Source organism: Musca autumnalis, unplaced genomic scaffold, assembly GCF_047663935.1.
Source record: "Musca autumnalis isolate F117 unplaced genomic scaffold, ASM4766393v1 scaffold_4, whole genome shotgun sequence".
Classification (NCBI taxonomy): domain Eukaryota; kingdom Metazoa; phylum Arthropoda; class Insecta; order Diptera; family Muscidae; genus Musca; species Musca autumnalis.
In genome coordinates, this window is record NW_027411977.1 from 95,749,563 (window position 1) to 95,758,822 (window position 9,260).

A 9,260-nucleotide genomic window follows, 5' to 3' on the forward strand; every position below is an offset into this window, starting at 1 on the left:
TGAAAATTGACATCCTAACTTAAAAAGATTATTAAATAAAAACTAAAACAACTGCTTGGACCTAATTTTGCAAACAGCTTACCAGGTAACAGTGCTAAATTTTTGTGCAACATCAAGCATAATTTGAGATGTTTTAGTGCTTCATAACTCGAGTTTGCGAAACTCGATTTTTAGTGATATCAACATGAAAATTTGACACAAGATAAAGTAGAAGCCGTAAAAAAATAGAAATTGCTAACTCAGACAACGCATTGTTTGTGTTATGACACTCTTTGAGAAAATGAGCGATATGTAGATTTTAAATTTGAAGAAAAACATTCGTATAAATACCATTAATTTGCATACCCTCAACATGTATGCTAACGAGGGTATATAGACTTTCATACGGACAAAATGTGCCTCACCGAAATAATGTTTTTAGACCCCAAGTATGTTTGGACGAAATCCGTTTCAGAGAATTTGGAGTTGATTTAGCCATCTCCGTCCGTCTGTCTGTCTGGCTGGCTGGAGCGCACGATAACTCTCGAACGGATCGGATCAACCGATTCGGTCCAAAATTTGGCTTTTGTAATATTTTGTCCAAACTTTGTTTATGTTCGAAGATGGGCTATATCGGTTCACTCCTTCCGGTACCACCCCCACAAAAGTTCGAAAACCTGCTCTCGAATCGCTTTGATTTTTGTTGTAACAACTTGAATTCACTGCCCCTCTCATACGACGGTACAATTTTCCTCAAGGGCAAGTCCATACTTCCTGAGAAAATAGCCTGAAAGGTGCAAAAAATCCCCTATGACACCGTGTGTAGTGGACGGATCTGACAATTCGGTCCAAAATGTGGCCTTCGTAATATTTTGTCCAAACTTAGTTTAAGTTCGAAGATAAGCCATATCGGTCCACTCCTTCAGGTACCTCCCCCATAAAAGTTCAAAAATGTTCGGAAAAATTGTGCGCACCATAACTCTTGAAGGGAATTATCGATTTGGTCGGATAAGTTCACTTTAAAACCTGCTCTCGAATCACTTTGATTTTTGTTGAAGCAACTTGAAGTCGCTGCCTTAATTACGACGCACAGTGGGAAAAAATACAGATCTAGAGTGCAGAAAATAAAAGTCGCTGTTTTATTGTATGTTTGTTCACAATTTAGATAAGAATAGCTTTAAATTGACTATTTTACTTCATTTATTGATATTTTGGGCAAATTTGTATTTTTATATACTTTTTATACTCTTCTGGTATAGCTCCGATAGAACAGTAACTCCCGATTTTGGGTATTTTGAAGATTTCTGGCATATTACCCAACCGAAATGGTATGTGGTCTTATTTGGGGGAACAAATTATTCCGACAGAGAATTGCCGGGATTTAGTCTTCATTGAGAGTATTAAACATTCCGACTGAGAATTATCGGTATAGGTTCACGTTTTGATGTAGCCCCTCTTAGAACGATATCGCCCGATTTTCGGTATTTTTAAAGTTTTAGCCACATAATTCTACATAAACAGCTGAAATCTGGTTTTAATATACATAATTTGTGGTGGAGGGTATAATAAGAGTTCAAAGTCATCCCATCGTGTTCTTTTTAGTAATAAAAACTTGTATTTATCAGTTTGTTTGGAGACTCTTTACTACTTTCATTTTCGTACTACCCCCCATTTCCTGGGAAACGTAGGCCCGACGTTTTAAATTTTTATTTTCTTATCTGCTATGCTGTGGTCAATTCGATGTGATATATGAGATTTTATATCAGTTTTTTTTCCAGAATCTTCATTTTATTTAAAAAGCATTCCGCGCTAAATTGGCATAATTCCCTAAAAATGGCAAAAAGACAAAAATCACAAAAAGTCGCAGGAAATAATTTGAGAGGTTATTCTAGACAATATATATAAAAATAAAAAAATAACTCGATCCGATCTGATCCGATTTTATACTTTACGCCTATTTTAATTGTAGAAATGGAATAAATATGACGTTACATATAACACTGTGAACACAAATTTTGGGGCAGGGATAATTCCTTTTGGAGATGAAAGCCCATGGTGAGTATGTTAAGAACCCCGAAGGACAGATCCGTCGTGAGTCGAACTTCCGCGTTAAGGCGTGATGAAGTTTTTGCTAGAGACCATGTAAGCCATGAAATGATGAGATGAAATGTCTTCAGTCAAATCGAATGAGGATTATTTTCGTAGAGTACTTCGACCTTCTAACTCGCTTCCTTTAATGTCGTTTTCGTCCTTTATTTTAAGAGCCGCTATAAAAATACCACAGTGGTGCAATGGTATGCACACCCGCCTTGCACACTAAAGGTTCTGGATTCGATTCCATGGCCAGGCAACGTCAAAAATTTCAACGGTGGCAAAATACCCCTCAGTAATTTTGGCGACATTTCCTGAGTATTTCAACCATGTAAAACTTCTCTACAAGTGGTGTCTTAGGACACGCCGTTCGGACTCGGCAATAAAAAGTAGGTCCCTTATCATTGAGCTAATATGAATCGGGGTGCACTCATTGGTATGAGAGAAGTCTCCCTTGTCCCGTATGGGATGTTTGTGGAACAATTATTATTATAAAAGTACCACAAGATGACGTTTTTCAGCTTCCAAATGTTCTGCAAAAATGTCGGCTCTCATTGACTACTAATCGATTTTGTCGCGTTGCGGAGGAGGCGGATGTACTGAAAGGAATGCATCCACCTTTAAGTACCTCCTCCCCAACGCCTTTGAACTTTAATCCTAATCCACATTTTTTTTCGACAAGTTCAAATATACAAAAAGGGCCACCAAATTCTGAAAATAATCTAAATACATTCGATCTGTCCGTAGATGAAAGTTTCAATTCACATAGGCAAAGCCGACTGATTCTTTTTTACTTGTTAGCATATGTTTTCTTACCTCTAAAATGAAGGAGTCTACAAAATATGAAGTTTACACGACATGTCGCTGTTAAACTATCGATCCCTCAAATATTACGAACATTGACTAACTAACAAAATTTGCTTACGAAAAACACGGGGATGCAAGCATTTTCATTCAAAAACATTAAATTTATTAATATATTATTTATTTAATTACATACATATGTATATGTAGACATCGGATTTTTGCATGTTTTTTATTTCTTATACGATTGGACTAAAATTTTGGATCTAGGCGTTTTAAGGGTCAATTTTTCCATATTAAGGTTCATATCAAAACATGCGAACAATATGCCAAAAAATATGCGGAATATGCAGTTTTTGGCCGAAACGTCATAAAAGTCGTAAAATTGTCAATTAATGTTCGAAAAATCGTCAATACCTCCATATTATGCATTAAATTAATGGCCATTCTGTTCTTAACATTTCTTGCTGAACAAAAAATACATAAGTATTACTGAATTCGAGATAATAAAGCCAATGTCCCGAAAAACGTGACTAGGTACGTCTTAGGGTGAAAATGGGGTCTATTAAAAATATTTTTTTTTCCTTTTTATACATTTTTGGAATGAAAAAATGTCTTTTACATTTTGTTTTAATTTGAATTTATTCAAGCGTCAGACATCATGTGTTTTTGGAGATATTTGGGTACAGCTGACTACTTAAAGAACGCTCTGAAATTGTCATTGGTGCTGGACCCTGTAAGGTGTCCCATAGGAACGTAACTAGTATCATTTTGGCTACAGTAGCAGCTATCGGAGAGGATCCCTACAAATATAAGATCTCTAGAAGTTTTATCCGTGAACAGCGGAGAATAAACCGCGAAAAATATACGCATCATCTTCAAGAAACGATTCTATTTGCGTGCACTGCACAGTGGATCCACTTGTATGTAGAAGGTGTCCAAAAATATTTAGAGTGTAAAAATCAAGCCAATGCGCCGGTCACAGCTTTGTGCTGCTGCGAAGAGTGTTTTAAGAAACCACAAGCGTAACATTCTCCCCCCCTTTCCCCTCTGGAGGGGGTATACGTTAAGAATTGTTTTATGCTGTTAATACAAAATGGCATGAACAAAGGTCCCGATTATCTTATGGTGCAAAAATGGGCTTGGGGATACAAAACAATCTCCAAAACAACATAAAATCCAACCAATTTAGCGGATTAAATAAAATCAACGTTTTTGTCTGAAAATTTGTAAAATTTTTAATATAGCTCTTATAGCGTTCTTCTTGGAAGGTACGTACCGCCAACGTAAGACAAATTTGGAAGTAGATTTCTTCATCTTGCCACTGATGTCAATTATGTTAATGTACGTGGTCAGATAACAGAGTTATACGCTAATATCGCCATCGAAAACCTATTCTAGAGCAGATTTAGTCAGCGACCCACCATTTATAGTCTGGCACTAGATGGCAGTTGATTTTAATACTGGATAATCTTAAACCCATGACCAACTTCGGAAAATTATTTCCGAGATGGGCACTGGTGTACATCATGACTAAAACTTTAGGTGAAATTTAAGTATATGATCGAATTGGCATTACAAAATACACACAGAAAATATGCAGCTAACTAGAATTCCACAACACGCTAAAACGCTACTTTTTTTTAATGAAAATTAAGCTATTATCTCCCACTTCAAAATCCACTAAAATATTTTGCTATACGTATTAGTTTCGCGATATTTTGAATATATTTACTTGCACTTAAAAAATAGGTAGTAATCACAACAAAAAATATTAGTCAACAAAAAAATATTAGTCATTGAAGCCATACAATGAACGTAAAAATGTCCATCTTTGTAAAAAAATTGCATTTGAAAAAGGAAAAATTTGATGATAACGAAGTCATTCGACGGCCGATATGCCTGATCTTAGCTCTAATAGGCAACGTTTTCAAATAAAGTAAAATATATTCGTTTTCATTCCCAAAAATTTATAATATAAGAAGAAAAATGTTTTTTTTTACAATAGACTCCATTTTTGCCCTAAGGCCTTTTTCGGGACATAGGCTTTAATATCTCGAATTCAGTAACACTTACATATGTATATGGGACGTTGTAGTCGCCAAATAGCAAAAAAATCGAGATTTTCATAACTTCGAGGACCCAGTAGCACGTGCTAACATATTCCAATTGTGCTCAAACTTTGGCAATCCTAAAATTTGACAATACTAAAGGGTTTAGGCGTCTCCCCGGCTAAAAAGATCTGAGATCGATTTGTTCCTTTGAGTTAAAACCAGCCCAATGCTACAAATTAAGACAAAGAAAATATTGAATTTTACATAAAACGTTTGATATTTTATCAAATTTTATTTTTTTGCATAGTTTAAAAATAAAAAAATCGTATTACGATACCATATTTTAATACCCTACACCACACTGTCGTAAACGGTCTCAATAACATCTGCTGAAAAAAATGTTAAACGGTCAACAGTCTTAGTTTAGAACAATTCAAGTATTTGTTGATGGTTTTCCAACTTTAATTACAAATTTACGACTTTTATGAAGATTTTCGCCCAAAATATGTTTGCATATTTTGCATATTCTGCATATTTTGCATATTTTGTGCATATGCAAAATATGCAAAATAAATACAAAATATGACCCTGTTATTGAATTCAGTTTTCTTTGAAACGAATTTTGGTCTAATCAGAATCGTCATATCTTTATTATTAAAAAATATGCAAAATCCGATGTCTACATTTATGTATTTTATATGCGAAATAATAGTCCAGTCAAAATAGACATGCGTATAAGGGGAAATAGCAAAAATTCCCACAAAGCTGAATTTTGGCGGAAAGCTAAGGGCTAAGGTTTGCCATTAGACTTAAAGTCCTAAAAGTCCCCATCGATCCAACGTGTGCAAACGAAGTTAATCACGGTCAAAGGTAATTTTTTGGAGGCCTCATTCAGTTTCTTTGATTTTTCTCAAAAACAGTATGACCTGTCAGAAATCGACTAAAGTAAAAGTTGTAGACTTAAAATTTGTCTACAAGAATGATATATATGACTTTTCAATATGAGTCACCATTCTTAAGATATTGTGATATACATAAGTGTAAAAATGCACATGTGAAGAAGTAAGAGACTTAAGAACAGCAGCTCGTGTTTATACGCCTTTTTAGTGGGTCCATCATCGCTCATTCTTATGATATGGCCTAGCCAACGCAATCGTTGCTTCTCGATACGTTTAACTATATTGATGTTTTTTTTATAGTTATGACATTAAATAAAAAATACTCAAAAATATACATACATATGTACGTCATTCAATTCAACGCTCAATGCAACAAATGTCTGATCCTGTTAGTTTCAGTCCACACTAGAGTGATTTCAATGAAATAATTTCGTGAAATTAGGCGTTCTTAGATCGAGTTCCCCACTACAGCAATTTCATTATAGTATTTTAGCATGGAACTCGATCTAAGAACACATAATTTAATGCAATTTTTTAATCAAATCACTTTATTGTTGACCGGCATTTTGAAACTTTATTTGAACAAAAATATCTCAAAAGTCATCTCTATAATTATTTGCATACTAGTTTGAAGATGTTGCCCCGTATCTTAAATTGACGATGTGACAATTTGTCTGGCTTGAAAATGTAAATTAAATGATTGTTTTTGTGATTTCATTTTCATTTCATTCTTACGTTTACTGTCTGCCACCACATCCTTCAAAGTACGACGACTAATTGTGATTTCTTCATACGCGGCCATATCGTTATATTTGCTATTAAATTTATAGCAACATATTGCCTTGTAAGTAATATAAGACCGAAGAAAAATGTCCTTCAAAAAATTAAATACTAATAAGTCCTTTGAAAACTTCCTACATTTGTTTTTTTTAATATATGTATGTTATTAACCTTTATGTAATGCAACACTTCCCAAAATTTCAATATCCTAGCTTTGTAAGTTACTTTTTGATAAATATTTACATGAAATTCTTCAAAGAAAACAAAACATTTTATTTTTTTCACTGTGCGACACTTACCAAATTAAAAAAACAAAACAAAAAAATCACGAACAAACCACATTTTGACTCCGCAGCATGATAGAAGATCAAAAAGGGATAATTTTGTCAGACTCATATCTGCTTAACCGGTAAGAATTTTAATTTGCTCTCGGAGGCAAAGTTGTAGCTCTTGTCTTAAAGAACTAATTCGAAGCACATAAAATCCACCAAACCAAACAAAGATCTTCAGGTCAAAATCGTCAACGTCAACCATCCTTTTTAGACATTTTTTCTCAAAAATGATTTCCTGTAGTGAGAATCAATGAACGTTTGCCTATTAATGCCTAAAATATCTTTCATTCCAATTTATTATAAAAAAAGGTTCCGCATAAAACACTTTGAAGACAAATTTTTTTTTAAAAAAATTTGAAAAAAAAAAATTCTCAAAAAATTATTTCATGTGCACAAATGAATGGTCCTTTGCTTATCAATGCCTAAAATAACTTTTAAGTTTTAAAAAAGGTCCCGCACAAACCACTTTTAATTTTTATGACATATGAATAATATAAAATGATATATGTATGTATATGTAATAATACGGCGATAAAATTGGTGAGGAACAAACATTTATGTCATTTTGGTTATGTCGTGTGCCCCTATATCTTGTTATACCCTACACCACCTTGTTGTAATGGGTATTATGTCTTTGTGCATTAGTTTGTAACATGCAAAAGGAAACGAGATAGACCCATAGTTCTTTTTAGGGATATACATAGAATCATTTTCTGTGTCGATTTACGCATGTCCGTCCGTCTGTCCGTCTGTCCATGTATTTTTGTAAAAAAAGTACAGGTCGCATTTATTGTCCGATTCGCATGAAAATTGGGGAAAAGAGTTTTTTTGGCCAAAGGACGAACGCTATATATTTTGGTAAAAATCGGTTCAAATTTGGATATAGCTCCCATATATATTCTCGGCCGATTTTAGGTATTTGATGCACGAAACGCGCTATATATGTACGATTTCAATAAAATTTGGAATGTTTGCCGGGATTTGGCCTAGAAATAAGTGTGCCAAATTATATCGAAATCGCTTTAGATTTGGATATAGCTCCCATATATATTTTAGGCAGATTTGAGGTATTTAATGCACGAAACACGCTATATTTGTCCGATTTCAATGAAATTTGGAATGTCTGACGGTGCTTAGTCTAGAAATAACTGTGCCAAATCATATCGAAATCGGTTCAGATTTGGATATAGCTCCCATATATATATTTTCGACAAATTTGAGGTATTTGATTCACGAAACACGCTATATATGTCCAATTTTGATGAAATTTCGTCACATAATTTGGTCTACAAATAAATGTGAAAAACAAGTGAGCAAAGGCTATAGTCGGGACGGAGCCGACCATGTGATACCCTACACCACTACCCCTGTGCATAAGCTTTTCACTAGTAAACATTTCTTTTAGGGAATATAATCCGACTACCACCAAACATAATATGCCTGTTTCTCTCTGGGACCCCCCATAAGCAACCAACATTTCGTGACCATCCGATCAAAATTACGACCTGTAGCTTGATTGCAAAAAATGGAAGAATTGGATGCATTACCGACTATTGTGGTATCTCCATTGTTTGACCACCTTCGCCAATCTGCTTTACACCAATGTAAAGGTAATATTTTCTTCTTCCATTGACAGGCTTTGCCGTTGGAATACCAATACTAGAAGCCGATATATTCACAAAGAATAAAACTTTGAATTTGTCTCCAAATGAGTTTTTCCCCATTCCGACCCCTAAAAATTATCAGACTATCACCAAAATCAATAGGCTTCTCCCTATCCCCAAAAATTTCGTCACTATCCGATCAAAATTCCAACTTCTAGCGTGATTATAAAAAATGGAAAAATTGGGTATATTACAGAATTTTGCAATATCTCGGTTTGTCCATCACCAAACTAAATAGGCTTCTTCCTCTGTGGGACCCGCATCAACTCCCAAAAAATTCGTGACGATCCGATCAAAATTGCGATCTGTAGCGTGATTACAAAAAAATCGGAAAATGGGATGCATTACCGAGTATTGCGATATCTCTGTTGTTTGAGCAGCTACGACAACCTACTTTACATTGTTGTAAAGGTGATATTTTCTACTCTCCTTGCCTCTTAGAGAAACAGAGATATTTGCTTTGAAAGAAAACGTAGACCTTTTCTCCAAATAAGTTTTTGCCCATTCCGACCCCTGAATATTATCCGACCATCATTAAAATCAGTAGGCTTCTTTCTCTTTGGGACCCCCATTAACCCCCAAAATTTCGCGACGATCCGATCAAAACTGCGACCACTTTCTACTTTCCTTGCCAGGTTTTGCTTTAGATATACCTCT